Source organism: Phalacrocorax aristotelis, chromosome 6 (genome assembly GCF_949628215.1).
Source record: "Phalacrocorax aristotelis chromosome 6, bGulAri2.1, whole genome shotgun sequence".
Lineage (NCBI taxonomy): Eukaryota > Metazoa > Chordata > Aves > Suliformes > Phalacrocoracidae > Phalacrocorax > Phalacrocorax aristotelis.
This window is the reverse complement of record NC_134281.1, coordinates 27,052,667-27,073,239: the sequence shown is the minus strand read 5'-3', so window position 1 is coordinate 27,073,239 and position 20,573 is coordinate 27,052,667. Positions and strand designations below refer to the sequence as shown.

The 20,573-nt window shown below is 40.9% G+C and overlaps 1 protein-coding gene across 1 annotated transcript in view; it reads right to left on the bottom strand.

The window, feature by feature from the left end:
- BRINP3 (BMP/retinoic acid inducible neural specific 3) overlaps positions 1-18,220 on the bottom strand; it is a 226,161-nt gene extending 207,941 nt beyond the window's left edge. The window contains exon 1 of the mRNA XM_075096753.1: positions 16,998-18,220. The gene's annotated coding sequence lies outside the window, so the exon portion shown is untranslated. The remainder of the gene's footprint in view (positions 1-16,997) is intronic.
- Between the last annotated feature and the right edge of the window lie 2,353 nt (positions 18,221-20,573).

The window sequence follows — 20,573 nt, the reverse complement described above, 5'->3', positions numbered from 1 at the left end:
TTACATTAGCATAAACCCCACTAGGCTAGTTAACAGTGGAGTGTTTTAGTACTTCAAATGCTGTGAAACTAATGTCTTCATTAACATCATCAGTGATAATATTTACTGTTGAAGGGAAACCTTCACAAATTGTCAGGGGAGGGATTGTTGGGGTTTTTTTGCAATAATGCTAGTCATTAATGAAAAATATGCAACACAAGGACTGTTGCCTGTTAGTATCAGTACAAAATCATTCAGCAGTATCTATGCATAAGATTGCATTTCAGATATTGTACAGGAAACAGATGAGATTCAGAAGATCCAGATTGCTTTCTTTTTTTATGTCCTTGGAAAAGTCACTTAATGGCTTGTCTTCACTACAAACGTAGTTAACAGACTCACATCATTGTGTTCAAACTAACATAACTGGACAAAGAATGACTGCATTGATCAACAGCACAGGAGCTACCCAGAGTGATGAGTTCAGTGAGTTATTCAAGCCCCAGATGCTGCAATTTTGAGTATCCTTAACAGGAGCATTTGACTTGCAGTCGAATTCGCTCCAACCCAATGGATCAGCCCAGCAACACTGTTTAAATTGAGCCTAAACAATTGTTTGGGTGTCCAATCAAAAATCAAGTATTAACCATAGTCTTATGTAGGAACTCGGTGAAGACAAGCCACAGTTTCTCTCTATGCTTCAGTCCCATACCTGTGAAATGGGAAAATGATCCTGTATCCTGCTCAGATTTTGTGAAAATATCTATGCAGAAGCATGAAGTTCTCAAAAATATAAACAATACAAAATACACGACAAAAGTCATGTAAATTCCTAAATATATAGAAGCAATCAGTTCTAGTTTTCAGTGTAAAGCAAAACAGCACAGAATAAATTAAATTGTGAGAGTTAAATTGTGAGAATTAAAATGTGAGAGTTTTCATTTTTCTAGCTGATAATTTACAGGGAAAAATATTTTTGAATTCACATTCACTCAAAACAACGCTCATTATGACATTTTTACAGTACCCTTTACTATGTTTTTCTTTTCTTTGGCAGGAGATTTTTCTTTACTATCAGTGATTTAATTTGTAAGTGTACGCCAAATGAAGGTTGCTTCCAATAGAACAGTTCTGCAACTGCACACTCAGTTCCACCCATCCATTATAATGGAAATAGTGTAGCTAAATACATATGCTCTGTGCATATATTCTAGACATTAATATTCTGAAAAGTCTTTTGAGTAGATTATAAACATATCAGCTACAGGAAGTTAACTGCCTCTAGAAGAGCATGGAAGTTCATATGAACCAACAGGAATTTACAGTCTGAGAATATAATAATCTGTCCATACAACCAGAGAAATAGTCAAGGTTTATTTTCATCTTAGGCACAAATGTAATTGTTTGTAACATGATTTGGGCCTGATCCTGCAAACAATAAACAAGTAAGTAATCTCGCTGAAAAAAAAGACCCTAATTGTATATTTCATGCTGAGCATATGCCAAAGCACTGAGTTATAGCCATAAATGATTACAACAACACAGTGGTTTATAATCATAAAACACAGATTGTATTAAATTTTTAAATCCTTTCGAAATGAGATTCCAGAAGTCTACAGCAAAGAGCTCTCTAACTTTTATTTATACTCTCAGCAGTCACTTACATGCAAAAAGCCTGCAGATCTGTGTACACTGTATGAAGTTTCAATATCTTCTCCCTAGATTGGTGTTTTTTTTCTTTCACAGGTTGAAGTTCATGTATATGAGGTTATTCTATTGTGTAACCTTCACAACATCATATGAAAAAGCATACACAGATCTGAAGCAAAACTGAGAAGGAATAGCTTGTTCTCCTGGCCCATAAAAGCCATGATGATCATTTGTTTGCCATTTCCTGTTAAAAGTTAGCTCAGCGTGAATGAAGAAGACGTGTCAGTCACTGTCAGACAGGCTAGACCTGCTTTTGTATCACAACAGAGTGAAAAATCCACAAATACTCTGCCCCTTTTCTTCCCACCAATCAGGGAAAAATATATTGCACAGCACTCTCATTCCCCTCCATGATCCTTTTGATAGACTAGGAAGACCCTGGACATAATTACTTTACATCATATGAAGCTAAAAATCATATAATGAGGATTTTAATTTTGATACCTACTGCTGTTATAAAATTGCTAGCTAAGACATAAAGTTCTATGTTTCCTAAATTATCTTTCTAATGAAAAAATCAGGTAATGGTTTAAATTACAAGAGGTAGGAATTTACTTTTTTGGGTACTTATTAACACTAAATTGTTTCAGGCCATTAAACTGTAATGATGACTAATTGAGTCCCTTTTGAATTTAAAATTATAATATTAGGATTGGAAAATTAATTACTTTGTATATGTAGCATCTTCCTAAAACTAGAACAAATGAGCGCTTGAAAAGGAATAGTGAAAAGCCTGCTCTATGCTTGCCTTAATGCTACACCTCATGGCATGTCATAAATTAACCACTGGCAAAACACCTTTAGAGAACCCATACAGTTAGAGAAGAAAATCATCTCCTTGTTTTAAAGATATATTTGTTTTAAAGATAGTAATGTGTGCATTTCTAACTGATATTTATCCACTTGTCTATAGCGTTCAGTCATTGTAGAATCAGTCTCCATTGCATTCTCATAACACCCTTGAGAAGTAAACTTTTAGCTTGATTTAACAAACGAGGAATGAAGAATGAAAATACCAAGCCTATGATTTCTTTAAGCTGTTAGAGGGACTTAAATGTGTATTTCCTACTAAAATATAATTTAGAAAATTCCGGCCTAAGGAATATTCCTAAGGTTACAGTGTGAAAAATATCTCAAAACTTTAAATACTCGAATTCTGTAATGAATGCAAACATTTTGAAAAGACAGTTACAGGCAAGTGGAAGATACAAAGGTTGTAGTTACAACAGCCATCACAGAACTCCAGGGAGGAACAATCTGAATTAAATTTGTGGTAAAGCACCTGCTGATTTCAGGATGGGTTGTGAGAACTGAAAAATAAATGAACACCTGTTAAGTAAGAGAGATGGTAGATTTTAAAGTGACGAAGACACTTCAAACAGAACTGTATTGTCAACATGTTGCTTCTTTAAAGTGCTAGCTTACAGAACAATTACTAGGTATAGGTACTCAGCACAATTACTTTCTATTATCCCCACGGTTTTACCCAGCTATCACTTGGAAATGCTAGTAAGTTTTCAGTCCTTCCTCTACTAAAATCTGAGGTTAGACTGAGTTCAAGAAGCATAATGGGCTAAATTCTTCTTAGACATTCATTGTCTCCTCACTGGTGTTAATGCAGAATGAATTTGACTCAGCATCTTCTGGAAACACCATAGCTAAGTCCTAGCTTTCATGAACATGTGAAGGCTGCTGAAGACTGTTAAAATCCATGCATTTACATCATCTGAGAATATAGTACTGGCAAGTGTAAAACAAATATGGTGGCCACTGGGACAAATTTCATCAAGTTTCACCTTTGAACAAGAACACAGGAAGTCTGTAGTGTTCTTGTTGTGATCCTATTGTAGAGCAAAACCCACCAAATTCAGTCCTCCTATTTCATGTAAATATTTTTTTAATGTTAGAAATAGTATATAATTACATATGGGTAGTTTATGAACTTACTAAGCTATGGTACCCAATATAGTACAAATTGAAGTGTTTGCCTGATTTATGAGTTGAGCTCTCTTGCCTACAGAATATTAATTGATAAATCATGTATACAAAGATACACAGAATAACATAGGGCCAAGCCATATGTGTGGACAGCAATATTCAAGAAAAAGCAAATCCTTCCTAAAATGGAAACTATATAAAAATTTCTCAAGAAAACAAGTAGAGATCTGTAGTAACCTCACTGCATACAATCTTTTTATTTTTTTCTAAGATGTGAGAGTCGTGTAAAACAAATGAGCTAGTATGCAGTAGAGATATAGCTAGTAAGTAGATTGCTGCCTACTGGTTCACAAGTGGAGTAACTTTTTGTGAGTCAATAAAGTTGATGTTAGGCATCACCAGTAGCATTTTTGGGCCACATCTACAACTGAGGTTCTCAAGAGTCAAAATAAAAAACCTGTACACTAAATGTACAGATATTTTAAATAAGATTGGGGGGGATTTTTTCAGTATTTCTCTCTATTACGCAAGTCTGGGAGGTGCTGTGGCCGTGGTCTGAGATATCCTCACCTCTGTTACACATGGAACAATGTCCTTGCAATCTCTGTCAGCATCACAGAAATGAACACAGCCTTGCCTCTGTCCCTGCCTTTTTCTCTTTGCTTCTCACAGAGGTCTCCTTCTGACAGTGGAAATGCAGACGACCAGGATCTCTCTGAAGTCCTTTGATTTTTTTTTGCTCACTAGAATACCATGAAAATGCTGAAACATCCCAGTTCTCCATGGAAAGGTGAGAATCCTCTATGCTGGAGTAGGATTCTCCTGGCTGTAATTTCCCATAATGATGAAATAAATATTTAAGATTGTTATTCTCAGATAAATCCTTTTGAAGGAAAGTAATAAGTAACTTATCAGAAAACACTATGTTCGTCTCTTCACAAGTGTTGAAAACCTTAATGTCTCTAGGATGGTGGATTTTTATGTAAAACACAAAGCCTAGTTTTCTTTTAACTAATCAAAATAATAATTAAGTATATATACCTTTAAAAACAGAACAAAAAAAAACCAAAAAATTTGAAAACAAATGGGAATACAACAAAGTCTGTCTGCAGGTAGTTAGATTTCAGTAAGATCATAATTTTATAATTTATGAGAGTTTTTGTACTCCATCCCTTCATTCACTTATAAGCCTTAGGGATTTCAAAGCTACTACTTTTGATGAAGTATGATACTAGGTGTAACAGGGTACACTTGATATTTCTTTTAGATTGCATATCATGGAAAAGAGGAATGAAGTGAATTCTTTATTTTCTATTACAAAAAAAATTCTTAGGAACGCTGCCAGTGACTTCAACTATGAATCAATGGCAAGAAGCAACATTTTATTCACTGCAGCTGGAAAGCAGGGAAGCTCACAGAAGGCAAGATAAGTCAGGACCATTTTTTCAAAGGTATTCTGACACTGAAAGATGGAAAGAAATTTTACATAAAGAATAAAGCAATAGTCTGAGTCTCAGCGATTACTTTTATCTCCTATAAGACCCTGGATTTATCACTTTACGTCTCTCTGCTTTCACTTCCTCATCTGAAGTGCGATGATCATGTTGTCCACGTTCGTAAAGCACTACAAGACCTACTCATAAGAACTCTGTGTTATAATCAGTGATTTTTTTTTCCAGAAGCAATTTTTTCACGATAACAACTTTAAATGAATGAGACCTGGGGAGGCACTTGTCCTTGAAATTGTCACACAGTCCAGTGTAAATGAAACACCCATGAAGCTGGTGAGGTGTTGTGGAAGAAAAGAGCAGAAAGTGCTGCAATCGGTTTCAGCTACAGAGGAAGATGGTATAGCAGATTTCAAAAGACCATCTCATTTGTGCTCTGCTCTCATCCACTACATGGATTCTGTTCTTCAAAGGATGATACCAAAATCCACAGAATAAACTCTCCCAAGCTGAACTTCCTACAGGATAGCAAAAGGACTCATGATCTGCAGTGGACTATTCTGTCCTGTGCTCACAGGCAGCTGTTTGACAGTGGTCAGTTTCCACACATTTTGAGAACGACTGGAAGGCTGGTGCAGTAACAAGACAGGCAACATGTATGTTGGTAGAAAAAAGAAACAGAACAGGAGTGTGAGGAGTTGAAGAATGGAGAGCTCTCCCTGCCACCAGAACTGATACACATGAGCTGTAGAGTACAGCTTGTGCCATTACGCAAGAAGCAGAAGGCATCTGGACAGACAAGATATATTTGTCAACAGATGATTTTCAGTGAGGGGGTTGAATCAGCTTGCTCTCTGTTATTCATTGTGAGCTACAGTTACTCCTGCCCTAGGAACTGTCCTCAGCAGAGACTCAAAAGCAGATGTGTCAGCAAATCTGAAAGGAGAAGATATTTCTGTCTAACATCCTTAAGCGAGTTCTACATTCCAGGCTTAAAAGTAAGTGGGGTCCTCATATCAGGTCCTGGTATCTGCTTTGACTACATCCACCTTAAAGCAACACCTTTTCTTTGTTCAAATAGAGTTTCATCCACTGCCAGATTTCAGCTTTCTTCTTTTCTTTCGGTGTGAGACAAGGACAAGACCTCTGTAACTATGTCCCCAAAAGCTGAAACAGGGAACAAACAGGATGTCTGATGTTTTGTTTTATTTTTATTTTTTTGTGTAAAAGCAGTCCTGTTATTTTTCCCTCACAGAATGAGAGCAAAAATCAAATGCACTCACAGAAAGAGAGACCATATGTCAGGCTGACCTCTGCAGCCATCATCAGTTCTGTCTGAAACATGAGAGTTGATTCCTACAGGTTACAGCTACTGCCCATGAAACGTGCCTAGGTGTTTGTTCTGTCCCTGCAGAATTTCACTCTTCCAAGCACCTGTAAGTCTTTAATTGGATGTACCCATGTGCTTCCTACTACATCTCAGTACAGCTAGTGCCAGTCTTATTAGCCCTTGGAGTAGGCATTGACTGTCAGATGTACCGAGGTAATTGTTTTAATGCCTGATATTTGCAAAAGACTTAATTTTTTCCTTTGCTGCCCAGATCATGATGTATAAATTCCCTTAGGCACTTTTTCAATCTGTTAATCTAAGTTTATCCTCTTATGCAAACAGATCCTTATGTGTTTTAGTTGATGACATAGGGCAGCATCCCCAAATTGCTATTTCAGTCTTTCTACCTTAAAAAGTTAATCTGTTCCTAGAGAGAGCACACTGCAGGAAAGAAACTAGCTGTCAGAGACCTGACTGCACTCACCCACCCTGGCTGACTGGGGGCTCCTGAACCTTCAGTCCCTGTCTGGGTGATGCTGGTATGACTGCTTCAGCCCCCACAACAGCACTCGGGCTCCCTGGCTGGACCTTCGGTCTGGCTGCATGCCTCCTTGCCTGGAGGTCACTATGCTCAGGTCCTGGCTCAGATGCAGACACTGTCTGCTTTAGCCCTCATCTGCACTCATGAACCAGAAGGACCCATGGTCCTCGACTATGTAAAGACAGAGTGTGTGGTTTATGAGGCACCGGGATGCCTCAGCATGAACTGTGTAGATGCAAAACAGAGAAAGAGTGTGTCAGTTCCTCATCTTTAAATGGGGGCTAGTACCTCATTCCTTGGCAGATGACATCCATCAGTCATACAAGGAGCTAAAATCAAGTTAATTTCTGGAAGGGTTAAGCAGGAGCTTCCTTTTCACCCATAACTATTAGTCCCTAGACAGTATCCTGGCCTAATTTATCAGCTAAGTATCAGATGGCTATGAAAAGAGCATGCATACTGAGACACAGATAAGCTAGCTATATCCAGTAAACCACATCAGAGTAACAAACAGCTCTTCCCTGTTTAATTTCATCCTTCTTCTAGTTTTAAAACCCAGAGCTGTTTCAGTTGTTGCCATCTAGAATGGGAGGAAGCAGCTATTTACAGGTTGTACACCAAGGCTTTTGTTCTAGGTTTTCAAGTCTGATGACCAATGAAAATATAACTGATTATTCTTTAATGAAGGAGTCATATCAGACTAAATTGAGATAGGGTGGGAGGAAATTTTGCTCACCAACAGACTGTTGAGCTGAAGAAGATTCAGTTTATAGCAAAAGGAGAGTACTTGGAGCAGAGTTGCCTTGAAATATAGCTGTGATTTTACTGTATAACCATTGACAAGTCCCTTAACCTTCTTTAATTATAGTTTCTAATCTGATCTAAAGATCAGGAAAGAAGGGTATTGTGATGCCTGAATGATTAATGTCTATAGAGTACTTTTAAATTGTTGGATGAGAAAAATATCATACAATAAAAGGAAAGATGTTCATTCTACTAACAGAGTAGCTGACTATTTTTGTGGCTACCTAAAGTTTCTATTTCTGGAGATTCTGCAACAAATGTTCAGAAAAGTATTGAGAGAAAAGGAATTGTTAGTCTTGGAAAAGAATAAAATTTTCTTTGACACTGTTGAATTGCTAATATTGTTTGTATTATAATGAATAGAAAAAATAATAGTGTATAACTGTTCTCTGGTCTTAAAAAGAAGGCCAAATAAGCAATGAATTCTCTTGACTGTAATGAGGGCATATTTACAAAATCCAGCTTACAGCCTAGTTTCATGTACTTCCATGCACTCAGATATTACCTAACCTAATCCATGACCCTGTTCATGTTTCAAAATATTACCACAAAATCATGGGTTTTGATTTCTAAGATAGAAATTTTCAGTTTAGGAACTCTGGCTCTGGTATGAAATACCATCCTGTAATTTTAGCTAAGTGATATCTGATCAAGGATTTGCACTCTTCTTGATTTTATTTTCCATGTGAAAATGAGTGGTTACAGTTTAGACCAGTATTTAGAAATAATTCCATAAAGAACTAAGGGCATGATATTTTTCTTTCACTGCATTTTTCTGGATACATTACAATCCAGGGTGATTTTATATATTTTATTTCTTAACATTGATCTCTAATAGTATGGTAATGTTTTTGATTCACTCTTCTGCTTTGTCTTTCAGAATAAAGTGCTCCAGAGCTCATAGCATATTTTACAGCTGATTTCGCAGATGAAGAAGCTGGTTTTCAGCTGGTGTAAATGGATGGTTAAAAGTCCTTTCAGGTCCCATGCTTCAACCTATTTATGCTAGCAGGGGGAAAAAAAAAAACCAAACCCAAACCTTATACCACTGCTGTTCTCCTGTCACAGATGACTTGTAACATGTTGTGCAAGTTCCCTGGACAGGACTCAGAGAGAATTCAAGAGACCATGGTTCTACAGCTGATACTACTGTAAACTGTTGTGTGACTTTTCATAAGTCCCTTTGCCGCAACATTTTAAACCTAGCATTAGTGTATGGGCAGTAGCCAGATCCTCTTAAATGTTCATGTTATAGCTATTAATTTTTTACAGTGAGGGTAGGGACTTTATGGCTGACTGAGCAGAGATTGAAGCTTCAGCAATCCAGTCTGGACCTAATTGCATCTCAGGATGGATAATTCACGAATCTTGATTGTACAAGTAATAATTATGTCATTTGTACTGGGCAGCCTGCTATCTCATATAAATATAACACCAAAGCTTCCTCGCAAGTCCTGATTTTTGACAAATTTAGAATAAATTACATAATTAGAGAGAAAAAAAATCTGTCTGCTAAAAGATGTCTTTCTTGTGAACATCATGGTACCAGGAAAGAAAGTTAAGGCTTTAGAGCCTCATCACAAATTACAATCTTCCAACTGTTTTAATTTAGTCTAAAACCACTTTAGTACAAAATTATCACTATTTCTTGTTGTAGGTCATAGAAAACATCCTAAATTAGTAGAAAGGTGCTAAGCTAATACTGAAAAGTTTTAAACTTTCAGCTAGCATCTTTTCAGTGCAAAATAAAAGACACGTAGTCTGTTTGTTAGAGATTACAGACCACTGCAGTCTCTCTAAATATGAGGAACATAGGTTTTCTTTATTATAGCTTCTTTTTTTTTCCTTCAGAAAGACTGAGAAAAAGAAAATGTTCTAGACTTGCCTAGCCAAGACAAACCAGTATGAAGAAATTAAGCTGTTTTATAAATGAGTACCTTTCAAAAAAGTCTCTTCAACAAATGTGAATCAGTCTAATAAACATATGCTAACAGATAGCTTAAAGGGTACTTAGTAACTTACTAAAGCTTTTTCTGTTTAAGCCAGAGTCAGATTCATATGCCACAGGAGAAGTGATTAAAAAAAGAGAACATCACCAGCTAATAGCCATCACCAGCTAATGGCTCTGTGAAATAAATTCATAGCCTCCAGAGGCTGGCAGCAGGATAAGTCCTCACTTGCATAAACATTGCTGTTTTACATAAACAAGCATCTTCATTAGAAATGTTGGTACAAAACTGAGGAATAAGGTGATTAATCCAAGAAATGCTGAGCATTCTCAAGGAAGAGGTGGGTATCAGCTTTGCCCTGTAGATCAGCTAGCAGTTCAGGATGGAAGAACAGAAGGTTGAATGCTGGCACTCTGTTTCCACTGTTTTAAATCTTTCCTATAAGCAAAGAGAAGTGCTAATATGATCACTTTCAAGATGTTAAAGTACACATATATCTATCAACTACATGTATGTAAAACTTCATGTTCATAATTCAGCAATTCTAGCTTTTAGGGCTGCACATTAAGTACAAAACAGACAAAAAATATTATTAAATATATAATTTGTTGTAATAAATATTTGTTCTGTCTGTCCTCTAAACTGCTAATGAATAAGGGTCAATAATGTTTTAGGGGAAAAATAGCTACTTAAAAATATACTCTTGGGCTGCCACCTCAATCCACAATTCCATTTTTCAACATGCAGCAGTATTTTTCACCAGTGATGTTAAGCCTCCTTAAAAATAGAGATTTCAAATAGAGAAAGAAAAAAAGAAAAAAAAAAGATTAAGAAGAAATGTATTTATAATGGACTTTAATAATCCCATTTAACTTCGAAGTGGTCATCCATGTTCTGCTAACCAGGTGTTTTTGTATTATAAGTACTGAAAGAGTTGAAATAGCTCTATAGAGTTCTCAGGAGTCATGAATAATATGGGATTAAAGATAGAGAGTAGTGTTCTGATTCCCCAGATTTAAGTCCTTTACTTGGCAGAGTATAATAAATACGTTAGAAACCACTTTTCTCATTAATCAAGTGCTGGTAGATGTGGCAGTGAAGGTGTTACTGCAAATTAGCAGAATTTTCTAATCACCATTAATGTGACTGCTACAGCAAAGGTATCTGACTGACAAGCCTTAGGATCTCACCTCATTGTAAGAGAAACCACTACAGCTTTATAGTTTTAATTTAGCTAACAGTATATATTGTCTGGTCAATCTTCTTTTGAAGGTGGAATAAAATCTGTGGCCTTTGTGAAAGGCTCATTTGTTAAACATGAAAAGCTTTGAGATGGCAGAGAGTGTCCTTTCCTCTTGTCAGATCGTTATTTTGTGGCACATAGAGCAAGTGGACACTTTCAATTGAAGATGGGAAAAAGACTGTGCTAAATAATCGATCACGTGGTATGGGCCAGGGCAAAAGAGTAATTATACATACCATGTGTATGGATGGATGTGTAGTGTATATCATACATATTTACATCTATGTATGCATATGTATATACAAACTATGTTTATGTATGCACACCTTCTGTGGTACATATAATTGATTCATTTCAGAGCCAGAAGACCAAATTATTCACATTACAGTTTTCAGCAGTATGATGACTTAGTGGCAAGATACTGAACACCTGCAGCTCAGCAGGGCACTTCAGAAAATGGAGGTCTCTTAATGTTCGTCAAATTCATATAGAAAAATGTAGATTTATCAATGATGATAGAGTACTGAGACCTAAACTAACATAAGACCTTCAGTTCTTTAGTATTTTAATGATATTTGACTCAAGATACACAAAGCCTTACACTGCTCAGTATGCAGCATGTAACTTCATGATGCTCACTTTTTGTTTCGTCTGAATCTGATGTTCATTATTATCTTGGAAATTGATCTTGTTTCCAGTGAAGTCAGTACCAATGCTCTGATCTCCTTTAATTGTGCAAGATCAGGCCCTCACTGAACAGCAGACATATTGAACAACAGGAAAGCAATGCTACAAAGAGAATGGGGTTGTAATTTTATTTTTTAAAAAATGTTCTTTCTTATGAGGGTATAGGATGGGATCAAGAAGAGTAAGATAACTTTCCCATAAAATGACTAGCTGTAAGTTACTACCTCCAGCTGTTACAAAACAGGACAGATTTCTTCTATGCAACCTTTCTGAAGGAGTATTTTGGCTCTTTGTCAAAATGTGTTTCTGGTGATTTTGCTCCTATGGTTTCAGGAGAGAAAAAAAATCCATTATGATTAAACACAATATTTCTGACTTTGAGGAGAGACGAAGCTTTGGGAGGAATAAGAAAGGGCTGCACTAGGCATACATGACAGCTAGAAAACAATGTTTCCAGAAAGTGTCATCTAATACTTCCCACCACTCCATTTTTCTTCTAAGCAAAAACTTAGGTAAATTGATTGTTCTTCCAAATGTCCATTTAGATTTTCAAAAATTGCTGAAGAAGCAAACTTGCTGGTAAAAAGAGTTTTCTTTTGTTTTCAATGAATGTTGCATCTCAAGCAAGAAATTTCTTAGACCAATCACAGTCAGATATGATTACCCAATTTCAAATTAATCCAAATAAAGTAAAAATATTTTAGTCCCATAAATCATGGTCTCTACCTGGGATTGAGAGGAGTGAAAAGTCACTGAAATCTTTGTGACTAGAGAAATAACTTTTCAGATACACCTTGGTGTAAATAATGAGTAAACTTCTGTAATTCATTCTTCACAATAGCATTCAGACAGTAGTAGGAAAGATGGGAAAGAATAAGATAGGATGATTACATCACTCGAAGAGTCTCAGGTTGTTTTGTTGGCTTGTACAAATGCTGCCTTCTGCAGTGAGATTTGTAAAACATTCAGCTGCTTGTTTTCATGTTTCTTATTTAACGTTTTCACTCACAGTGTTTCAGCATTTCATGAACAAGCACCCTAAACACAGCAACTCTGGTGAACTCAGTGTCTGTTGGGGAGGTTAGCTCTCACTTGATGTGTATCACCTTACTGAATATAAAACAGATTTTTTTTTCTCCCCCATTTAAATTATTTACATGATTTAGAGAGAAAAAAATGTTGAAGGCAAAAATTTGTAGACCATTTCTTTATGGAACTCTGATAATTATACAGAACTGCCACAGTATCTCATATTACGGTTCTGTTGTTATGCTTAGATACAGAAAGGAAGAGATACAAGTCAAATGTTTCTATTCTCAGGGCTAGGTCTTATGATAGAGCACCTAATTAAAATGAGTAATTCCGTGTATGGTTGCAGTTGAGCACTGACAGCAGTCTGTAAAGTCTGATATCTAAATGGATTGCTCCTTCAAAGTTATTTTTTATAACTTGTAAATCTAAGTAGGGATACTCTAGCTTTATCTCTGTATACTTAATGTGTCAGAGTCACTCATCTTCGAAAATACAGACTATAAGGTTTTGACTTAATTTCTTTTTATAGCATTATTTTCTGATGTCATCATTAAAAAAATTTAGACGTGGGCTTTTCTTGGAAAGAAGTCTTTTTGTTTCTTCTGTCAGACTTGCTTGTCAGATGTCTCTGAATTACTCTATATATTTTTTTTCAAAATCAGGTCTACCTCATATTGGCCTTCATTTGATACAGATCCATGACTGATTTTGATGTTACAATAGAATGTCCTTCACTTATCGCATACATTACATTTTTTCTGCCCGTCATAAATTTACAAGCATACACCTGCTTAATCTCTAAAAGAAATCTTTACAACTTGAAACTGATGACACCTTTAAAAAAGATTCCCAGACAGTAAATCATACCACATTCCACTTTCTTCCCACTCTCTGTGCTATGCAATTTAACGCTTAATGAAAAGTACACAGAAAATGCACTCGAATTTGGAAGTGAACCACAATGCATATTGCTGGTAACAAAGCCCTTACAGTTTTTAATGCATTATGGTCTCTAAGTAGCACAGAAATTGTAGGCCAAAAAATCACGTATCCTGTCTTCCTATATACTGTGGCAGTTTATACCCTATTTTGTTTACCTGCCTTTTTACACCATGCCACATACAGTTCATGCTTCTGATGCCTAGGGTTGGCTAGTGCATATATGAGGCTCACACAGGACTCACACTTGGAGCACCCTGCAACCCTTGATTAACTCTATGATCGAGCCTCCCTCCCTCCCCACTGCAGGCAGCCTTGGCAAGCCCACACCACACAGATGGGTGGCTTCTGGGCTAGAGCGGTGCAGGCACCCACTTCCTTCGAGGTCTGATTTCTCTTTCCCCTTACAAAATAGCAGGCAAGGCAGTAGAAGCTGCCAGCTACCCTCTCCTCCTGAGGCTGGTGGGAGGTTGGGGGTCCCAGCACTGCTGCCTGGCTGCAGGAGCTCACTCCACCCGGAGCCCCTCCTGCTGCTGTGGGCAGCGGGGCACAGCCCCTGGTCCCCCAATCCTCCCTTCCTTCCCCCAGCACCACACCTAGGGACACCCACAACCTGTAGGGGCCCACTAGAGTCAAGTCTGGGGGGATGACCAGGCCGGCTGAAGGTTGCCATGCATCTTTAAAGATGTCTCCTCTGCCAGAGCCCCCTCCCTGGGTGTCCACCTGCCACTGCCAATATTTGAAATTAGGAAATTAACTCCCAGACAAATGGGAATCCCAAATCTACCCAGCTCCAGGGGAGGTAAAGGCAGCAGAGGAGGTGGAGGTAATCCTCGATGGTGAAACCAGACACAGAGGAGCAGAGAGGCTGCACATCTAAGTGAAGACAGCTGTCTGGGATCATTCCCTTGGCAATGGGCCACAGATTTTGGGAGGTATTTACACACTACCAGCCTTTTCTTCAAAAAGCAAAAGAACCAACCCAACCAAAGCAAAGCAAAAAAACCACCAGGCTGCTCCTGGCATTCCTATTTTTTTCTAAGTCATCCAGCCCAATATGAGTAGAGGGTATCCTCTGGTCTGGGAGTGCTGAATGCTGGAAATAAACCATCCCGGCTAATAGGAATCTTCTCTATTAAGCATACCTCATGCTCCCTTGTTACAATCACCCATTAAGCCTACATTAATTGCATTGATTTATTTGATGTTTGTATGCAAAGGGTTTCATGTGCCGTGTCCCCTCGCCACCTTCTGCTGAGTATAGAAACACCACCCGGTCCAACCTGTGTCAGTTTTACTGCCCAGGCACCGTTTTACTGCCATCCATCAGTGACTGTGATCTAAACAACTCCACTGCCCTCATCCTGTGTCCTACCGTCTTCCACCCCATCGGCACAAAGGGAATATAGAGTGATCTTAAACCCAGGAAATATTCTGCTGATGGGCACATAAATCTCTTCTGCAGAGTGCTATTATTTAACTAGCGCAGCAAGGTGATGCTCACTGTGTGAGCTATTCCCACAGCGAGTTAATCCCTCAGGACATCTTGGGGTTTTTTTCCCCAAGGTTTTAAACAAACAAACAGACGCCCCAAAAAAAAACAACAACAAAAGGATTAAAAATCAGGTAGAGCTTTTGAAACCCACTTACCTAGGTAATCCTCTATACCTAGGAAGGGAAGGGGCTATGACTGCACGGAAACTTTCCTAAGCAGCTGGTGCGGGAGGATCCCAGAAGCAGCACCAGCCTCAGAGGCGGGTAATTCAGGACAAATGGTTGGGATGTGGTTGATTACCCCAGTCCGGGACGAAGAGGCCGGGGCAGGAGGGGGTGTTTGCGGGGGGGGAGGGGGGAGCGAGGGGAGGTGTTTGCGGGGGTTGGGAAGGCAGGTCGGCAATGACGGTAATGGGAAAACCTCCACGAAGGGAGACTCCGGAGGAAGATGCTTAGCTGTAAGGAATGGAGTAGACATAGGGGTTTCGAGCTGCTGGGAGAAGAAAGGAGCTGGAGGAAGGATTAATTTGGGATCCTACGTTTGAAGGGCTTTTTCACACACACCTGTTTCCCGACATCAGCTAGCAATTTGGAGGAGAGGGAGGAGCACGGTATTGAAGGGGGCATTGATCTCTTCTCTGCTTGCCACTAGGCAATAAATACAAATCTCGTGTCTTTCTCACTGGCATCTCTACCTGCTTGCAAGCCTTTAGCACCTTCCCTGTGATCTCTGCGTGAACTGCTTTGGAGACATGACTGCACGCACACACACACTTATCCTGCACATCAAATGACAGTTAAATGCAGCCCAGTCAATAACTCCCCGTGAGAAGTAACATGTTCCCTCCCTACCTTCTGCTATTGAACGTGGGTGGATCTCTGCTGCTAATCAGAGATACAGAAATACTGGAAGTATTAACCACAAATAGCACTCTGAAGGCATTTGTCCTTTTTATAACGAAAAGTGTTTATTTCCCTTGGTCCTGTTCTCTATTTTTCTTTCAAAGAAGCCCCTGCTTGATTCGAAAGACACTCTACACTTCAAAACGCGACAGGTAGATATATATATGAGCGGACGTTTTGTGAAGACGACGCCTCGCTCCTCAGGCCAGGAAAAATAGAGGTATTCCCGAAAACAGCAATAAATTAAATCAGGAGGTGCAACGGGATCCAGAAATGCGGGAAGGGCGTGAAGCGAGGGCAGGCAGCGGCGGGCAGGAGGCAGCTGCAGCCGCACACGCTCTCCCCGCGCCGGCCGCAGCCCGCCCAGCCTCCCCTGCCCTGGCACCTTCCAGCACCAGCCACACACAGGACAGATTTAATTAGCTCTGGAAATTCTTTCCTGTCCCTTCTGGAGAATAATTCCCCACCTCCACTCCAATCCAAGCTTCTTCAGGAGATCAGAAAGAGTAATGAAGTTTTTTCCACCTTATCTCCCCATGCAGGCTTCCAGACTCTCCTTCAGACCCTCTCCCGACTCCCTTAACCACCAGTGATTTCTGGCCACGGTGAGAAACACTGAGCCCCTCCAGCATCCATGCGAGCAGCTGTATCTGCAAGGGTTAAACTAGAGAATGTAGCAGGTACAGTGCCGGATGAAAACATGAATAAAATGTGATGAATAGGCAGTGGAATAGTAAAGACTCCGCGCGTGAGACTGCGGTGCTGATTGCAACTTGGTGCCGGGAGCGGTGACTCCCATACAGAATGGATGTGGGCTAACAGGCTTGGTGCTTCCCAATTCCTTCGAGCTCAGAAAGTGGAGTCAGCCACGCTACTGAAAGGTTCAGAAGGAAGGCGAGACAATTGAGACGTTGTTTTTTTTAATTTTCTTTTTCTTTTTTTTTAAAGTAACCTTTTTGTTGAAAACAAGCAATCTGAGCGTGAAATAAAACCTACTTACCGGGTGAAATTGCAGGAAGCGAAGCGGCTGTGAGCAAAATGCATTCCGACTCCAAGCATATAGTCCATATTCTTCGGCTTCAAGCTAGAGGAGGGCTTTGCATGGTGGTGGGACTTTGGAAACCATCAGCAGTTCTGCGTGGCACAGCAGCAAGTATAACAAACCATTCACACCGTGCGTGCCTCTGTGTGTGTGCGTTGGGGAGAGAGAGGCTCAAGACCCAAAGGAATGGGGGGGGAGGGGGGTAAGGGAGGAAGGAGGAGGGAGGGAGGGAATGAAATGAAATCTGAATAGCAAGAGGAATTGCGGGGAGGGATAGGATTTTCTGGGGCTGGGGTGGGTTTTTTGGCGGTGATGGTAGTGATCTTCAAGGAAAGAATAACAAATTGTGGGAATCTCAACAGCGGGCAAGAGGAGTGGGGTTTTGCCAAGCTAGGTGGAGCAAAGACAAGACTGCACCGAGCCGCGGGCGGCTGCAGCAAGCCGAGGCAGTCCGGATCGAGGAGAGGGAGGCTTTCATCCCGCCAGCTGCGGCAGCGGGGCGGGCCGGGGCGCGGGGGGGGGACACCCACCTGGTCCCGGGGCTGAGCGCCCCGCAGAGCTCTCCGCGCCGGGGTTAGGATTTGCAGGACTTCGACTATCTCCCTCGGGAAGGCAGGGAGGAAGGGAGGGAGAGGGGGAGGCAGCCGCCTGCGCGGCGGGGCGTGAGGAGCTGCGGGCGCCAGCTCTGCCCTTTCTCCGGGGGGGAACGACACACGGGTGGGGTGGGGGGCGCGGCACGGCCGAGTGCAGCCCGCGGGGCTGGGGGCACAGGCGGGGGTCACGGCACGGCGCAGCCGGGGGGCCGGGCGGGCCGGAGCGGCGGGGCGCAGCCCGCGGGCCGGCTCCTGGGTGGCGCGGCACCCGCTCCTCCTCCTCTTCCTCCTCCTTCTCCACCCGCAATCTAGCGATCCACAGCGGCGTTATCGACCGGTAAGGGGACCCCTGCTCCAGCTTCTCCCCCTACCCTTAGCCAAGCCTTTGTTTCAGGTCCCTTTTTTTTTTTTTTTTTTTTTTTTTTTTTTTACGCAGACAGGTTCCCCAGAGCTGGCTCTCCCCGCTGCAGTCCGCCCGCCTGGCCGTGGCCGCCGCATCCTCCCCATCCCGCCGGGCCCCGCTCTCCGGTCCCGGCAGGGAAAGGCGGCGGTGGCGGCCCTGGCGTGGGGAACCGGCTGCCCGGAGCGCGGCAGGGAGGCGGACATCGCGGCGATAAACGTTTGTGAGGTGGGGGAGAGGGATGGGCGGAAATGTTCCTGCTAATCATCCGTGCTCCTCTCCCTGCCCTGGGTAAGCTAAGCATTCCCCCTTCATCCTCGCCTTCCCGGTGCTTCTGGGCTTTCTGTATGGAAATCACGAGCTGGCTCGGTGGAAAAACCTCCCTTTTCCTCGCACAGTGGTTCCAGAGTGTGTGCTGAATTTCAAGGTGTGTGTGGGAGGGAGAGGCAGCGCCAGCAGTTAAGGAGCTTGGTGTTCCCCCCGACACCCCCCCCCGGTCCCTCTCCTACATGTGTGCTGTAAGCAGACACGCACGTTTATGGCTAATAAAAACGTATTTCCATATGAGAGCCTGGTATGAGTAAACTGAAAGCCAGTCCGTGTCAGGGAACAGCCTGTAGATCAATAAGAAGCTTTGGCATTTGCGTGTGAATAAGGTATCCTGGCTGTGCTCACACAGTGATCAGTAAGCAGAGTGACCATATAGACTACATGATTTATACGTTGGACAACATGAAGTGCCCACCAGTATTATACCAGCACTTGGCCCTTGTGCTACATGTGGTCCTCAAAAGAGATTGTAATTTCTGTTGAGCTTTTTGATCAAGAAGGTTTTTGTCTTCTCTCAGTTATCTCTCTAAGCACTAGTGTGAAGTGTTCATGTACGTTTGCCAGTCTGGTGGTTTTATGTTTCCAGAATCTTTTGTGAGAGATTCAGCAACTGCAGAAACCCAAGATTCCTCTGGCATCACATTGGTTTGTTCTGTCAGCATGTTTAATCATTATTATAATAAAGAATTGTGGAGTGATCTGATCTTAGCAACAGTTTAGCCTGCTTTGTTTTTTATTGTCCTTTTCTTTATAGAGAAGGGAAGAAAAGGAGTTGAGGATGGATGTTATGGTTAGTGAAGAAAAAAATACTACAATTGAAATGGATACTGTAGCTGTTAAACATGTAGGCATATGTATGATTTGTTATGCCATTATAAAAACAAAAGGCATACCATCTCACCTCTTTGCCTCAGAATGCACTTTCTCTTACAGCAACAAGTAGCACAGGCTTCTCTCCCCCTTCTCTCTCCCTCCCACCTTCAGCCCATCCTGACAAAATGCCAGTTACAAAGGTCAGCCTGTTCATGTAAAGATCACTGTGTTTCTTAACAAAGGCTGCTGCACATCAAGTCTGCAACGACTATCAAATAGACTTTTGGATACAAGACGCTCAGTAAGAGTACTGTCCGTTTTCTAGGACTGATAAAATTCCAGAGAAAACAAAAGACAAAGAGACATAGTGTGTGAATGGGGTAGATCCACAGCGCTAAGGTGCACATGGGCAGCTATTTCTTCATAGCAGCATTTGTTACTGCAAGTGTTAGCAAGATCCAATGGACCTTTATATATATGTACACATACACACACACACACATATATATAAAGAGGCTTGCTGATACGCTAATGCTTTTCTGCTCTTCTCTTTAGGTTTCTTGCTAGGCCTACTGATGTCCTAGGCTGAACTTGTTCCGCAGCTACTTCACACCAAAGCGAGCTTAAATCAGTCACTGAGAATTTTGAGTGTGGCCAACCCAACCCTCCCAATAAAAGAGGTTGACTGCACTAGACTTTGGCTCAGACCCTTCACAATTAGGTTCAGTTTTCATTTTATAGCATCCAGAGGTGCAGTGGACATAGTCTGATCTTTATTTCACTGTGTTCCCTTTCCCTCCCTGCCAGCTTGTTTAATCTAGAGAGCAGTACAACTTTGTTGCGTCAACTAGTATCACCTCTTCTGGTTCTTTCCCACTTTAAATCTAATAAGCATACTCTGATATTATTCACTTGTGTCTACATGTCCAATACCTAAAGGTTAAAAAAAGTTTTCTTGGAGCAATGACACAGATCTTCCACTGAGATCAATTCCAAGACCTAATTGCTACCACAGTTCCATTTTAGCCTGAAGTCCTGAAGCAGAGTTAAAGTGTAGAGGACTATGATGCCTTTTTGTCCAATGGTGCTAATAATCTGTGGCCTTATAAATAATGTTACAAAATCTCATCATAGGGCTGAATTCTGAAATTGCAAACAATAGAACAAACTGTACTTGAATGGGGCAGGAATCACCCACTGAAAATGCTAAATCCAAACTTGGGACCCAGTCTTAACCGAGGACCTGCACAGTATCATATGAAACAAGAGAGGCACATCTAGTCCTACTGACCTAAAAACCCTGTGGCCCCAAATTACAGGTCATTAGATTCCTCTGTCCTGTAAATCTGCATTAAATAGTACTATATATCCGTGTTGGTAAATGCACATTTTAATAGT